At 30.4% G+C, this 17,500-nt stretch overlaps 1 protein-coding gene across 3 annotated transcripts in view; it reads right to left on the reverse strand.

Annotated features, from left to right (window-relative positions):
* The window catches only part of LOC145294077 (zinc finger protein 488-like), a 215,454-nt gene that overhangs the window by 107,974 nt on the left and 89,980 nt on the right, over positions 1-17,500 (reverse strand). Inside the window, exon 1 of one of the 3 annotated variants that reach the window (XM_080141130.1) lies at positions 2,688-2,833. The exons of the other annotated variants lie outside the window; for them this stretch is intronic. The gene's annotated coding sequence lies outside the window, so the exon portion shown is untranslated. Of the gene's footprint in view, positions 1-2,687; positions 2,834-17,500 lie in introns of those variants that run through there. 3 annotated transcript variants of the gene reach the window in all.

Here is a 17,500-nt window from a genome sequence, read left to right on the forward strand (position 1 = left end):
CTGGAAAAAAAAATTATCAAATTTTTGAAACCATTTCAACGATAATTAGTAAAAGTAATATTTTAATTTACTAAAAACAAAAAACGTATATATTTTCTCCTGACTAAAAGTTGCATAATTATCCCCTAAAGCGGATTAGTTAAAAAAAAAAGAGCATGCAAACATTTGTAAACATAAAATGTCTGTTGATTTTCACAAAAGTATGGATCTCGTGAATCATTTAACTATTTTAATGTTGTTGTAATATAACCGGAAATGCTAATTTAATTACAATATTTTTAAATGTACATGAGAAAGAATTTATCTATTTTCTCTAAAAAAGTTTCATATTTAACTTTATATACGTTTTTATTTAGTAATACTCTGAAATTATTGATGACGTCTGCTTACCAATGCTTTCCGTTGAACTTTGAAATAAAACATTTGTAAAATGTTATACAAAACTTTATATATTTTTTTCGATACTAGCTGCATACCGAGCCAATTTTAGTAATTACATTGCCCGGTTTCATCGTAAATTGTCTCATTCGTTAAATAAAATAAGCTAAAGTCTTTATCAATGATTAAATAGAATCTAGATTTGATAGACAATAATTATTTACTAATGAAAGGTATAAAACATTTTAGTTTTCGCTGTTCTGTTCACACATATTTTTTCAAATCAATCATTTGCACAAAAAAATCTTATTTTTCAATTTGTTCTTAGTGGCCCTGGACTTCAATTATTTTAAATTATTTTTATTCTCCAAATTCTGTTTAAAAATTCTTACGCTAATGGTTACATGTTAATGTGTATAAGGGAAATATTATATTGTTATATTAAAAAAATCCCGGAAACTGTTATTAAATTCACATGGAATATTTTTTTTAAATTATTTTGTTTTTAGTGAACATGTTGAATAAACAATGCTGAATTCAAGAATCATAATATCTCTAGTGCAGTAAATAATTCACCGAGTTATATTAATTTCATTAACGCGGACTTTACGGATATTTTTTTATTGTAATATTTTAAAAAAAATAATATTTATGCTTTACTTTTTTTATAGAAAACAAAGAAAAATAAATCTATGTACTTTTTTAGTGCTTAAAACTATAACTTTCGTAAAGGTGGTTTTTGTTTACACACAATAATACATTTTCACTAAGATTTAAAAAAAGGGTTATTAACACATACTGTGATTGCTGATAATAAAACTCAAAATTTCTTTAAAATTAATTGATTTCCTGAATTTTGACGAATTTTTATATGAAAGGTTCGAGTCAAAATAATTGTACATTTTGAGGATCGACTATTCATTTTGCACGTGCATTATTATTATTATTATTATTATTATTATTATTATTATTATTATTATAATAATAATAATAATAATAATAATAATAATGATGATGATGATAATAATAATAATAATAATAATAATGATAATAATGATAATAATAATAATAATAATAATAATAATAATAATAATACTACTACTAATAATAATAATGGACATAAACACTGATAAACCCATCCAGACAAGAAGACCGGATGTCGTAATAATTAACAACAAAGAAAAAATCCTGTTAAATCATCGACTTTGCGGTTCCAGCCGACCACAGAGTGAATATCAAAGAAACGGAGAAACGGATCAAATACAGAGCTAGCCAGAGAGCTGAAAGGGATATGGAAGATGAAGAAAATCAAAATAATACCTATAATAGTAGGAGCACTAGGAACAATCCCGAAAAACTTTGAAAAAAGAATGGGGAAAATTGGAATCAGAGAAATGACTGAAAGCGTACAATGAACAACAATAATGAAAACAGCTGAAATATTAAGAAAAACCCTTGAATGTTGAAACTAACGCACAGAAACAACAAGCGCGGGCCAGACAAACTGCTGCAAAGGCAAAACATAAACCACTACATGGGACCAAGAACACTGAAGCTACATTTCTATAAGTTCTCTAAGCCAACCCCAACCCATCCCCCATTGCCACATCACTGCCCCCTCCCCCCAAAGAGCGACACCAAATAACCAAGTAGAGTCAAGGAGGAAGGAAAGATTAATGAACTGACCAGACCTCAACCGGACAAGTGCAAAGAGAACTTAGACCTTGGGGAGGCTTATTGCCACTTAAATTCTAGCGAAGACCAGTAACCTCTTCCAACGAGAAATCAATGGTAAGCAGCTGTTGCGATAACGCAAATTTATTTGCAAAGAGGTGGAGAGTACTGAAAACCTGGGGGGAGGACTTGCTGTCACTCAGCTTCCAGGGAACACCACAGGCTGTTTTCAGAGAGAGATTTCTGAAGACCTGTGTGAAAGCTCCTTGCTCAATTTAATACTACTACTACTACTACTACTACTACTACTACTACTACTACTGCTACTACTGCTACTACTACTACTACTACTACTACTACTACTACTACTACTACTACTACTAATAATAATAATAATAATAATAAATACTTGTGTTTTTATAGTCTACGTTAAATCCATTCGTTTGCTTAGGAATCTTTGTTTTCTCTAACCTAAACGGTTCGACTATTTAAGCGTGCCGTCGTTTAACCACCACTTCCTCCTCCCAAACAAACTCAGTTAAATGCAGCTGATTTGTTTAGCCAGGGAAAATCCTACCCCCCCCCACGGTCTTTCACCACAACTAATCAGAATAATTAATTAATCGTTGTCTCACCGTCTTCTCTTCAATCCGTTGTTCATCTTCGAAGTCGTCGCAGCCTTTAATGCTTTCATCATCATTAATGTTGTTTATATTATTAATTATCGTTCAAGTTTCAAGTGCGATCAAATCTTCATCCAACGTGCATTCAACGCTGACCACCGCTACTGACTATTATCTAGTAAAGCCGATGTACGCACCACTGATACAGGTTTTTTTTGTTTTTTCTACTAAGATCGCGTGGGTCAATGAAGGGAACACTGTTCGCTGTGGCATCATGCTAATAATATTGTGATTTATATTTATCAACGTTTCATAACAAAATTATGCATTAGTTCATTTGCATAGTATATTTTTATCATAGGTGAATAAAATCTAATGCATTGTTATATATGCTCTATCGGCGATCCGCTCCCAAAATAAAATATAATTAAAAAAACATATAGATAAGTATCTAAACGCACACACACACACACACACACACACACACACACACACACACACACACACACATATATATATATATATATATTAGGGACGTTCCAAAAGTAATGCCTCCTATTTATTATTTCGCCCGAATGGATCAAAAGGGATTGCAAATTGCTGAACATGCATTCATGGCCTGAAATTTTCGTTTCTCTGTTACAAAGATTAACGACGTAAAAGAAAGCAATACCTGTCATGGGCGTGCATCAGAAGCAGAGATGCGTCATTGAATTTATAGTAAAAATGCAGTGAGAATAGTGGTGTCTGTGTGGAAAAATAAATTGTGGAGCGCTAAATGTCGCTCATTGTAAGGGTATCACTTCCGTCTTCATGGCTATTCAATTTTATTGTTAAAAAAATTAGGAACGACCCATCATTCTATTATATATAAATATATATATATATATATATATATATATATATAATTTTTTTTAACCCTACAGACACTACTGTTTCATTCTTTCGGGAATCATCAGTGCCGGATAACACGATTACTACCGATCGAGAAATTCGAACCCGACCACAAAGTCATCTCCGACTCCATTAGCAAGTAACAAACCCCACGGCCAATCTCAACGGCGAGAAATATGGTTGAAATTTTAAAATTTATTATTTACTATATATATATATATATATATATATATATATATATATATATATATATATATATATATGCATATTTAATATATATGTGCATATTTAATATATATATATGTCTGTGTGTGTGTGTTTGTGTGTGTGTGTGCGTGCATAAATATACACATATAGACTCCCATTTATATAATATAGGAAATAAATAATATGCACCATCTTCAAGTGACCTTGCTTTCAGTAACAGCGCTAAGTGTAATACTCAACCAGACTAGATAAATTAATAAACCGGTATCTATTAAGACGAAGGCAGCACAACAGTATAAGCCAAATATACAATGACTTAGTTAACTGGTCAATTATGAAGAGGAAAATAAATGTCCTCTTCTGTTCTAACTCACCGTTTTAAAGATAAAGGATAACTTTAATTGAACACGCAAATATCCATGTATATCTAATATAGATATCAAGTGTTATCCCTGGCAAGAGGATCCCCGTGATTTCTGCGAATTTACACTGAAGTAAACTTACAAGATAAACATATGTGTGTGTCTATGTGCGCACGCTTTTTATGTTTATATGTGTATGTAAATATTAGTTGTCGTTTGCATGTGTGAATGTAAAACTTGGCCTATAAATAGGCACCGCCAAAACGGGGGGGGGCAGGTAAGTACTTTTTGACGGACCGTCTTTTTAAAAATCTACCAAAAAGCAGGTAATTATCCGATCAATACGAAATTTTCAGCGATTATTAAGAGAAGAATGACTTTTATAACAGTATACTTATTTTTCATAAACGATATTTATATATATATATATATATATATATATATATATATATATATATATATATATATATATTTTTTTTTTTTTTTTGCTTACAAACCCCCCTTGTTTTGAGAGGGTACAAATATGCTTAAAATAATCATCTGAAACTGAACACAACATATTGTGTTGTTCTAAGGGACAAAATTATAGATTAAAAAAAAAAAAATTTTTTTGCATACCTTATTTTGACGTCTGAATATCAGAATTTCAATTGTGTTTAATTATCCCGCTTTTGAGTTTTAAAGTGTGAAATTCGGTGAATATGTTAAGTAAAATAATTAATTTAAGTTAAGCAAAACAAAAAAAAAATTAATATTTATACGAAAAAAGCCATTTTAAAATCTTTGATAAATAAATTAACAATTTTTTTTAGCGAGCCGAATAATGCATGCCCATTATTAAACAGGGCATGCTTTGAAGAATCGATACAAAAAAAATTCAATAAATATTGTGCCCTTTGTGTTAAAAATAGCATCATTTTTTCGATCTCGTTTGAAAACGTTTGCCGCCTTTCGACTACGGTGGACCAAACGCGCTGAAATAATTTTATTTATTCTTCTTTAAATTGCCCCCCCCCCCCATTTTGGGGAGCCTGACCCCCACACACATACACATTAAAAAACCAAACTCATACAAATAGCCACCCATCTGGTACTGGTCAGCCTCAGCGTTAAGAATACATTGAAATTTTCGTCACTGAAAAATAAGTTTTTTTTGGCCTGTTTGGTCTTCCATAGTTTGCTTTTTATCAAATACAAACGTAAACATTGTCGATCTAGACTCTAGATCGACGCGAAGTAACTTGTTGCCTATATGAATAAGTGGAATTATTTGAAATCCAGTTACTTATATTATAATATTTTTGTATATTCTCATAGAAAATCATCCTAAATCTTAGACAACAAATAAATAAATTAATTATGTCAAAAACCTTTTCTTTTTTTTTAATATTTATGTACGTTTGTTGTGCAAGACAAAAAACGCCAATTGTTAACTATTGGGGAAAATTTAACATTTAAAATTTAATCAAAAATAGTAGAAAAAGTTTTACATTATTCTCTTTTCTATATGATGAAATTCAGGGTTTATCTTTCTGGAAAAAAAAAGCTTACCCAGTAATAATGGATTTTAATAAATGTAATTTCGTTTTAAAAAACAACAACTTGATTTTTCGGCCATTTTTGGCGGTGCCTACCTATAAACATTCGAGATATATTTGGGTCCTTTACGTTCTTCGCGACATAAAATTAAATGAAAGTTTTTACTCATTTTCATACCAGACAAGGTATATTGCCACAGAACGTAAGGGCTATTAGCTTTGGTCTTGCCTCACAGGAAACTGAGTGGAGTTGTGCAGCGAGATTTCTGTTCACATTATATTTGTACTTTTGCAGTCTAGGAAGCAGAAAACGGGGTGGGAATTCCCAAATCTAACAGTTCGAGGGAAGAAACTATAAAAGTAGAAGGCTTTCCAGAATCTAGGGATCTCAGCACTAAACGGATAGGAAATTACTGTCTGTCGGATTTGTTGGGAATTTGTATATCGAGGGGGCACAAGTGCTACGAGTTCATCAGAGTACATCCTATTAAAGTACTCATTACGTCGATGGGACAGGGCTTGGAACCCGGTTGATAGTGCGGCATCTATTAGACTGGAAACTATTTTTTTAAAATGTTTTGATTTTATTAACATACGTATTGTGCACTTTGTCATTTAGTGAAGTTCAACTTACTTAATTATATATATATTATCATGTGCTGTCCTTTGTGTCCGAAGACTTCCTGTGAGCCATCATTCTCCACACACACACACACACACACACACACACACACACACACACACACACACACACACACACACACATATATATATACACACACACACACATACACACACATATGTATGTATTGTTTATGATAAAATTATCCACTGACACGTGTTTCGTCATTTACAACCCATCAGAGGGCTGAATCTAGCGAGATTCGAAATCGGGATCCGATAGAAAGAAGCCTATCCTACCACTCGGCAATCTCGCGCGATTGCTCAATATATCACAATTTACGTAGATGTTATTTATTTGTTTTTGTTTTGCGATACTTTTTGAATTAATTCAATTATCTATACGAAAGTGCAATTTTACCTAAATGCGAGTTGGGAATAATTTTCCCTTTTACCAATTTGGCACCTCCAAATGGGGAACGGCATATATATTGTTTAAAATATAATTATCCACTGACACGTGTTTCGACGTCTACACGCATCAGAGTGTCTGAATTTAGCGAGATTCATAATCGGAACCTCATGGAAAGAAGCCTAAACTTCTACCATCTCGTGATTTACGTATGCGTATGTTCTTGAAAAAAAAAATGAAATATCAGTCCTCGGCTTGAATATTTGATGGGACTTTTTTAGGTTCGCTTTGTTTCTCGTTTTCCCAATTTCCTGAGTTATATATATATATATATATATATATATATATATATATATATATATATATATATATATATATATATATATATATATTAAATGAAAGATGAAGAATAAATGTAATATACAACTTCATTATATAATCAGAGCAATAAGGAAAAGTAAAGGGGGAAAATTAAGAAAAAATAAAAATATCTTTGGACCATGGCATTTCAAAGCTAAATGCTTCTCATCAGTAGAAGGGCATGGTCATAATCATATAACTGTGTGTGTGTGTATGTATGTGCGTGTGGTTGTGTGTGATTTTCCTCCCTATATACTCCAAAACTAATGCACTGAATCTTTTTTTAAATTTCACACAAATGTTTTTTATGCGTCTTGGAGCGCTCTTATATAGGTTTTGGAATGCTCCCGAAAATCGATAGTCAAAAAATCCGATTTAATAAAGAACAATCTGGCTTTGAACAAAGTTAAAAGACTAACATCAGAAGTTCTTTGAGAAGTTTTAAGAGCGCTCAAGCAAAATGGCCCCGACGTACAAAATCAACAGTAGATTCTTTGATAAGATCGAGATGCATTCGAAATGAATGTTTCTGGGTAGAGAACAATTGAACCATGATACTTGACTTTTTGTACGTGCATTTTAACTTTAATTCAAGCGATTATATAAAGATAAATTTATAAAATCAACCGTAGGTTCGCTACAGTGCAATGTAGACTACAATGTATTGTTGACTAATGTAATGCGGGCAGACGCGTGACGGCTCCTCTTGATACACCGCGGTGGGTCCTCAACTAGAGCAGGCAATCTAATTAATTTAATTGCAAAATGAACGATTTCACCGATTTCCATTGAAATAAAAGTATTAGAAGTGTGGAACATTCGGTGATTCTCATTCAATCCCAAGCAACTACGGCGGGTCCCCTCCTAGTATATATATATATATATATATATATATATATATATATATATATATATATATATATATATATATATATATATATATAATTTTCGTGGGCAAAGTTAAATTCTGAAAATCAAAATATAGACACATATATTCGAGTTAAGAATTTATTGTTTGATGAAAGGAATATATAGAAGGGGTGTTATGTTAATTTCCTTAATCCATGGATTTTAAATAATGGCTAATGTCATCAGAGGAAATGAAATGGAGCAACCATGCATTCTTGTTATATGGGATTACTGCCTTCTCCCTTGGACCAATATTCTGCCTACCTGGCAATAATATTACGGAATATATCGTACTCCTTCCGATAATGGACTGCCCATGTTGTATGAAACTCCTTTTCCTTTAATTATTTTCATATAATTATTATTCACCAACCAAAAAACTTTTTCAATATTTGTGCTGAAAAGCAAAATACGTGTCTATTTACAGCTGAGCATTTTGCTAACCGCATTTCATTGCCTCTGATGATATGAGTCATTATTGAAAATCCATGGATTAAGGAAATTAACATAACCCCCTTCTATATATTCCTTTTGTCAAACAATAAATTTTTAACTCGAATATACGTGTCTATATTTTGATTTTCAGAATTTAACTTTAACCACGAAACTTATATATTGCTCTATTCTTAAATATCGAGCTTCTCTTTTTTGGCTCGGATCACCCTGAAAGTATTACCTCAAGTAATATCTATCAGGATATTCCCCCTGATTTTTAATCTGTGTCTTATCTCACTTATATATATATATATATATATATATATATATATATATATATATATATAGTCATCCACATACGGTACTGTTTCGCTGTATCACAGCTCATCAGTGCGGCTAGACAGGCAGCTACCTCAAGCCAGGCTCGAAACCCGACCACCCGTACGACAGTGTGTGTGTGTGTGCGTGTGTGTCTAAAAATGTACTCATATACGTATGACGATAAAACCTTTTTTATGAACATGCAGTGAAACGGAATAGCTGCGAATACAAAAGATAAATGCAATTGAAGAATCTTATTCGCAAATGTACAAATTGATGGCCATTATTGTCCACTCAACGCTGACAACAGTTTACGTGTGAGTACGCTTTTAGACACCACTTATTTATTTTTACACACACACACACACATACACAAATATATATATATATATATATATATATATATATATATATATATATATATATATATATATATATATAATATTAATTCTGCTTGTTCATTGAAAGTTTTACATAAAAGAAAATACACCCATAACCTTAAATGACCAGCGAATCGATCAGATTAAAAAAAAATGCACGAGAACAATAGAAAGAAAGATACTATTATATGAGCCATTCAAAAGTTTCCATAGACAAAAAAAAAATGTGAATATTGATGATGCTAGTAATAAAATAGATACTCTTTTAATATATTCATTTCAACATTGGAATAATAAATTAAATTATAAACAACTTATCGTAAATAAGATTATTTCTTGAAGAATATTGATTTGGCTTTATAGAAATTAGATATTTTGTAGTATTTCCGTCATCCGAACCACTATTTTCATCGTTGTTATTTCTTTTGACCGCAGTTTAGCTTAATAGTTTTATACCAAACCACACACACACACACACACACACACACACACACACACACACACACACACACACACACACACACACACACACACAATAAGTATTTAAAATGATGCCACAATTTAAAAATTTCTCAACATTCATTATTATTATTATTATTATTATTATTATTATTATTATTATTATTATTATTATTATTATTATTATTATTATTCACTAGGAGTTTTCACACAGGCCATCATCAAAGAATTCTCTTTGAAAAGAACTTGTAGTGTTCCCTGAAAGCTGAGTGACAACAAGTTTCCCCAGATTTCCAGTACTCAGTACCGCTTTCAACAACTTTTTCAAATTAGTTTGCATTATCGCAATAGCCGTTTACCATTTATCTATTGTTGGTAGCGACCACTGGTCTTCATTATTATTATTATTATTATCATTATTATTATTATTAATATTATTATTATTATTATTATTATTATTATTATTATTATTATTATTATTATTAACAGAACCCGTGGAAATTCCAAAGTAGTTAAAATCTGAATAGCGAATGGTGTTTTTTGTGACACTAGATATACGAACAAATAAATTAATATTTAGATATGCCTGAGTAACTCATGATCTGCTTGGCAGTGAAAGCACCTAAAAATATAAACTTTATAATTATCAATATATAAATATATATCGATTCATTGCTATTTCAGTTCATTATTATTTCATTTTGAACGTTTTTGAGTAATATCACGTTATTTTCTTTCTCATTTGTACAGACGATTCTCGAACGAATTGAATGATATAACCAAAGTTAATGAACATCTATATCGTAGACCGTTACCAGAAATATAAAACAATCTGATCGCCTATACATATATACAAAACAATATTAGAACGACACCTACATACAGGGATATTTATTTGCACGTATGTGAAACTTTGAATACATGTTTTTGTATAAATTGCACATAACATACGGTTTTAATAACTTGAATGCCTACTGGATAGAACTTGAATGCCTACTAGATATTGTCCCCGGGTGTCTAAGGTTTCTCCGTACAGGAGTATGTTAGGACAACCTGACATGAGAATACTTGTTCCTACAAATAAACCTTGACTAAATAGTGCAAACATAGTATTTGAAGTATGACTACCTTAGTGCACTTTCCCTAAGTGATGTTGCTTATAGATACTCCACCAGACTAGAAGAATTATTATCCTGGAATGAATTAAAACTAAAAGACTAAAATAAAAAGATATATTATAATGTAGTTAACTCGTCAAAAAGTGAGAGAAAAAAATAATATTATTAACATTTTTATTAACTCAACTTTTGGGAGATTAAAGAAAACTGTAATTGTGCATTCGAATATTCTATGCATCTCATGCAAAGGTCAAATGTTTACTCTAGGAAATGTCCCCTTGATTTTTAAGAACTTCAACTAAAGTCAAATGAAACAAGCTAGGGAAATATTAAATACTAGACATTGCCCGGCCGTAAACGATATTTTAATTTACACAGATTTCGTATATTATTAAAAAGTCAATTATTTCCTAATACATTGCACCCAATATATAGCCATGATTCTAAAAGTAAATAACAATATGATTTTAGTGCCATCAGCTAGAATCGAAACCGAAACCAAAACATAACAAAACACAGTTTCATGATTGAAACTGTGTTTAAAAGTTGAGCAAAGACTGAAGTTTAATTATATAGCTTTTTCTGAATATTATACAACCGTTGGAATTCTGTTTATTTTTAAATAATTTTGTTTTTTTCGTGTAGTCATGTGATTTATTGATTTAAACGGTAAGATGTATTTTTAGAGGCGGTGAATTGTAAATTCGCAAATCCGTTTTCTTAAATAGCAGATTTGGCAACTATTGGTTACTTGGAGTTCATCTTGGTTTGGCAATTCACCACGAAGAGACTAACATCCGAGCAGCGTTTGCAAATTGCAAATGAAACGAAAAATTTACTGAGAGAAACATTTGATGAATGAATAATTTCACGAAATGGATCAAACAACTGGCCACCGTGTTCGTGCGATTTAACCCCATTAGACTATTTTCTTTGGGAAAGTGTAAAGTTTCGTCTGATCAACAAGATACAATAGACTATTTGAAAGACACCTGACACGTTATTGTCCAAATAGATCATAACTGAATGCTTAGACTTTGTGAGGATTAGACCGCTATATTACACCATATATGCGCGAATTGCGGGGAGGTGGGGTCGGTCATATGCCAATTCTTTTATTTATGAATATCAATGTATGTTAAATGTACCTACAACGCATACACTAATAGATAACAGAACAGCTATGATAAACCTTCCTCTCAAATAAAAAAAAAATACAAAAAAAAAAAAAGATCTAACATAACACACGATTCAAATATTCTTCGGATTTTTTCGGATTTATATGATCATGCTCTTTTATTGTTTATTTCCTTTTCAAAGTTAAACATTTCCTACTTTTCTGAAGAGTCTGTGCTGGATTTTATTCATAATAAACATAATTATATGATTGTTTCTGCGCTATGAAACAGATAGTGTCAACAGTTCGACGTTTTGACACGAGAACAGAAATTAATCGTAAGATTAATAACAATTACGAATTTTGAATATAGCTGTTTTCTCATATATATATAGACATCAAACAACCTTCCCATACGCACACATATTCGTCCTTTCCCGACATGGGTTGGATTTTAAAAAACTGTCTTTTTTCGCACGATCTATGACTTTTTCTTTTATCACATTTTTATTTCAATTATCCTGAAGATGTCCTCGGAAACAAGGACGAAACGTTGATTTTTTAATAATTTCATTCGGTTTTTTTTTTTCTATTTTTTCTTTAAACATATATATATATATATATATATAAAGAGAGAAAGAAAGATATATATATATATATGTATATATATATATATATATATATATATATATATATATATATATAGGGGAGATGTGTGTGAGTGTGTATGTTGCAAAATTGCACTTAAAATTTATATTTTGTTTTGGACACCCACATACGTATATGTATATATGTATATATGTGTATAAAATAAAACACTTGTTTCAAAATAATAATGCAAAAGAGTATTGTATTAGTGTAGGAATTCAAATTTATTCTATTATATACATAAATATGTGCGTTATATTATTATTAATGAATAAATATGTAATATCCATGTATATATATATATATATATATATATATATATATATATATATATATATATATATATATATGTATATTATACGTATCCAAATATATATGTACACACATACCCACACTTATATATACAAAATATAGTGTTTAAACTAAAGAACAGATTATTATGAATTTTGGAATACATATTCTAGAACACATGGTGTGTAATCGTGAAGATTATAATATTATGAACTTCACCATACAGGACGTGCACTCAGCCAAACTTGCACGAATACATTTAAAAAGAAGCGTGACACAAAATAATTATTAGAAAAAAAGAATTAGATCACAAGGTATGTAACAGGTTTTATTATAATATTCATATATATATATATATATATATATATATATATATATATACTAGCAAAAGTACCCGTCGTTGACTGGGTTCAAAAAGAGCCTACAGAAAATGGACTCTGATTTATAAAAGTATGATAGGTTTGAAAAGGAAGGGTTGTAAATTTGGGTTGAATTTGGGGGTATCAAAACCAAAGCAAAATATGATGAAAGTAAAAATAAAATAGATAAACCCCATAATTTATTATACCATACCTGTTCATATTGAAACACTTATCACAATATTCTGTGGATCTATATTAAAAAAAAACTTGTTAAACTTTGTGACATATTTCCATTCTATCGATATATATATATATATATATATATATATATATATATATATATGTGTGTGTGTGTGTGTGTGTGTGTGTGTGTGTATATATTAAGATTTAAAGATATAAGTTTTCAAACTTTCATACGTAGCTCTACTAATGTATTGAGCACTGTTGAAGTAAATACTGTAAATAGATGCATGGCATTTTAGGAAGAAAAACACTGACACTGTACAGTAAATTAATAAATAATTTGTTTCCTTTTTTAAATAATAATTTTGCACAGGAATCTATAAATTAGTTTACTTTATTACTGAGATTACGTATAGCAGGGTCACATATAAAACAGATAAGATTATCTGTTTTATATATGACCCTGTTATATGTAATCTTATACATTAACTTTAATTAATTTGAATGGATTTTCAAAGTAGTCTGATCTCACTAGTATGAAGAGAAAAGAGCCCATCTTTTGCACGTATTAGACCTATACTGATAGATGCGAGAAAAGACCTGTTGTTTTTTATTTGCATGGGAGCAGAGTGTTCTATTCCTGAACAAACATGACTTAATACTAAGTCAACTTATTATGTGTAGGGCTAGGACAACAGCATATTCTTTTCATTGTTTTTACTCTCGGGTGTGTATCCGTGGATATCTTATATGCTTTTATATAGAGTGATGTGGTTATCGGTTTATTAACTGTGTCTGTGTCGGATATATACTCCAGAGTCAAAGCAATGAAAAGAATATGCTGTTGTCATAGCCCTAATTATGTGTATTGAATATATTTTAATAATACTTAAAAGATTACCTGTTTTTACAAACACAATCTCTCGAATACTATATATACGCTTATACGGTTACGAAAATTCATTTGAACTATTCCGAACGTTTTTGCATTAATAAACGCAGCCTAAAAAACAATTCCTAGTTTTTCAGTGTCATTTCGTTGTTTTTATTGTTATTTTCTATTGTTATTTCATTGTTTCTAGTTTTATTTTTTCATTTTTATCTCGCTACATTTCGTGACTAAGAGCAAAGAACCGCTTGAAATATCAAAATTAATTATTAAATATCAGATACAACAACATCGTTTTCATGCTTCATACATCACCACAACATTGAAATTACATATATCTATATATATATCAATACTAGCGGGGCGGGCGCCCGGGCGTAAAATACGTTTAAATATAATATTTTAATTTATCCAGATTTCGTATATATTATTATAGAGTCGAGATTGCAAAAGTAAGCAAAAATAGTAGTACTTGGTGCCACCAGCTAGAATCGAAACCGAAACTGGTGTATTCAAAGCTGGTGACGTTACCACTGTACTAACGTGACCGGCATATGAACTGATACAAAATTAAGAATAAACTATAATGAATGCACAAAATGTATAATTATTTTTTCAATTTTGACCCTTAAAAACTATTTTAACCGACTAAAGACCCATAAACGAACAGTCTGTAAAAATCCGATAATTTGAGGCCCCTAGCGCCACTCTACGACTTTTAGTTTGAGGGAAGATAAAGTTTGAATATATGGAGACAGACAGACAGACATACAGAGAAATATTAAATAATTATAAAACTCTGTTGACTTGCATCTTGTCTTCGACGATCGAGCGATTCCATCTTTTAAAAAAGGGATGATATGGGAATTTATATATATATAAATATATATATATATATATATATATATATATATATATATATAAATATGTGTGTGTATGTGTGTGTGTGTGCGTGTGCGTGCTTGATTGCTTGCATCTTGTATTCAACGATTGGGTGATTACATATTTTAAAGATAGGAATGGCAATGAATTTATACACCATACATACATGCATACATACATGCGTATGGGCGTGGATTCAGAGGTTAAGGAATGAGGATGGAAATTTGTTTGTTTTGTTTTCGATTCAAGCTGATGGAACCCAAGACATATATATATATATATACATATATATATATATATTATTTTTGATTTCACTACTATATATCAGATGTCGTAAAAGGGAATCTTTTTAAATATATTTCTTAGAGTCGTCACCATTATTAAGGCCCCAAAAAGCACTCGAGGATAATGCTTAATGAGTAGCTAGTTGACAGTGTGACCACACTGTGATGGTTGTTAATGGTGTTAGGCTTCTGTAAGAAGTCGATTATTTAAAAGAACTGCTCAAGTAAAATTTGTTTGGACTTGAACTGCCAGCTGGCAAATAACTACGCGGTATTTGAATATTTATATAAACATGTTAGGAATTAAAAATAGCGATGTTTTTTGTCTTTTAAAATAAATAATTAAACACGAACACCCTCTCACTTTAACTTTTTCAATACTGACATCTTCATCTTTATAGTCGTCTTTGCCATCAATTAAATTAAAATCTCGCGTGTTTAGTAGTTTATTGACATATTAATTTAAATGTCACTGTGCTGCCTGCACGTGACTTTGTGATATTGTAATGAAATAATATATTGACAATTCAAAAACATCGTATTTGAATTTAGAGGAAACCAAATAACGATGTCTGTCTCCCTCTGTCTCTGTCTGTCTGCCTGCTTCTCTCCCTCCTCTCCCCCCTCTCTCTCTCTCTCTCTCTCTCTCTCTCTCTATATATATATATATATATATAAACGTAATAAATATATGCGTATACATATATATGTGTATATATGCATATATGTATATGCATATATATATGTATATATACATATATGTATATACATATATATGTGTATATACAATGTATATACGAGTTACATATGTATATATACAGATAATGATATATTATGCTTATATATAAATAAATAAATATAAATATAAGTAAATAAATAAATAATATATATATATATATATATATATATATATATATATATATGAATTTATGAAAATATATATGGCAACTAACATATACATAATTTTCCGTGTTTCATCCACGCACATAGCTCTACTTACGTATTGAGCACTGTTGAAGTAAATATAGAAAATCGATACATAAAGTATTATATCTCTTTATAACATTTCGTCTGGAAGCATGGACTGGTAATAATGATACTACTACAAGTACTTATAATAATAATAATAATAATAATAATAATAATAATAATAATAATAATAATAATAATAACTGGGTTCTTGGGGAGGCTTAGTACCACTCAAATTCCGGTATAAACTAATGGCCACTGCCAGCGAGAAATCAATGGTAAGAGGCTGTTGCGATGATGGATATTTATTTGCAAATGCTATCGAAGAAGGAGGAGAGAGCTGGACGTCTGGGGAGACTTGTCACTCAGCTTCCAAAGAACACCACAAGTCTCCAATCAGATCGTTTACTGACTTGTGTGTGCCAATAATAATAATTTGTTTATATATATTAAAAGGTATTCTGGAACCAATCTGTTGAATATATAACAAACACGTTTATCATTTTGTTAATACGTGAGTATGTTTAACATTCACAAAAATGAGATAATCAAATTAGTAGACAATGAAAATAATTATTGATTATCCGATGTTGCTAATTATCAAAAGCATTAGGTCATTAATTTTCCATATAAATTGTTCCTATTTTCAAATTTGTAAACGGATGTTTTTTTAGGATCAGACGTCATAATTAGATTTTTCCAGTCGAAATCGACTTATTTATTAAATTAATATTAAGATGACAAACACACAACTCCCCCCACACACAGATCCCCCCACAGACCCCCCACATATATATATGTGTGCGTGTGTATAGTATATACATAGTATATATTATATAAGTATATATAGCATAAAGTCATCATACATTGTAACAAGAAATAAGCGCATATAAATTGCAGTGGTAGCTTTTAATGATAATTGATTTTATCGGCACAGATCGATTTCTTAAGAGCAGCTATAAAATTATATCTTTGATATTTTTGAAGTGTTCAAGGACTTCAAAAGCTATTACCGTGTTTGATAGACTCTTGTTTATGTCTTAGCCGTAGCAAGTTCAAAATTGAATCTCTCCTTTTAATTTCTCAAATGGTATTACTTTGTTCATATATATATATATATATATATATATATATATATATATATATATATATATATATATATATGCGGTTGATTAAAAATTACA

Source organism: Euprymna scolopes, chromosome 15 (assembly GCF_053919585.1).
Source record: "Euprymna scolopes isolate OS-2025 chromosome 15, ASM5391958v1, whole genome shotgun sequence".
Taxonomy (NCBI): domain Eukaryota; kingdom Metazoa; phylum Mollusca; class Cephalopoda; order Sepiida; family Sepiolidae; genus Euprymna; species Euprymna scolopes.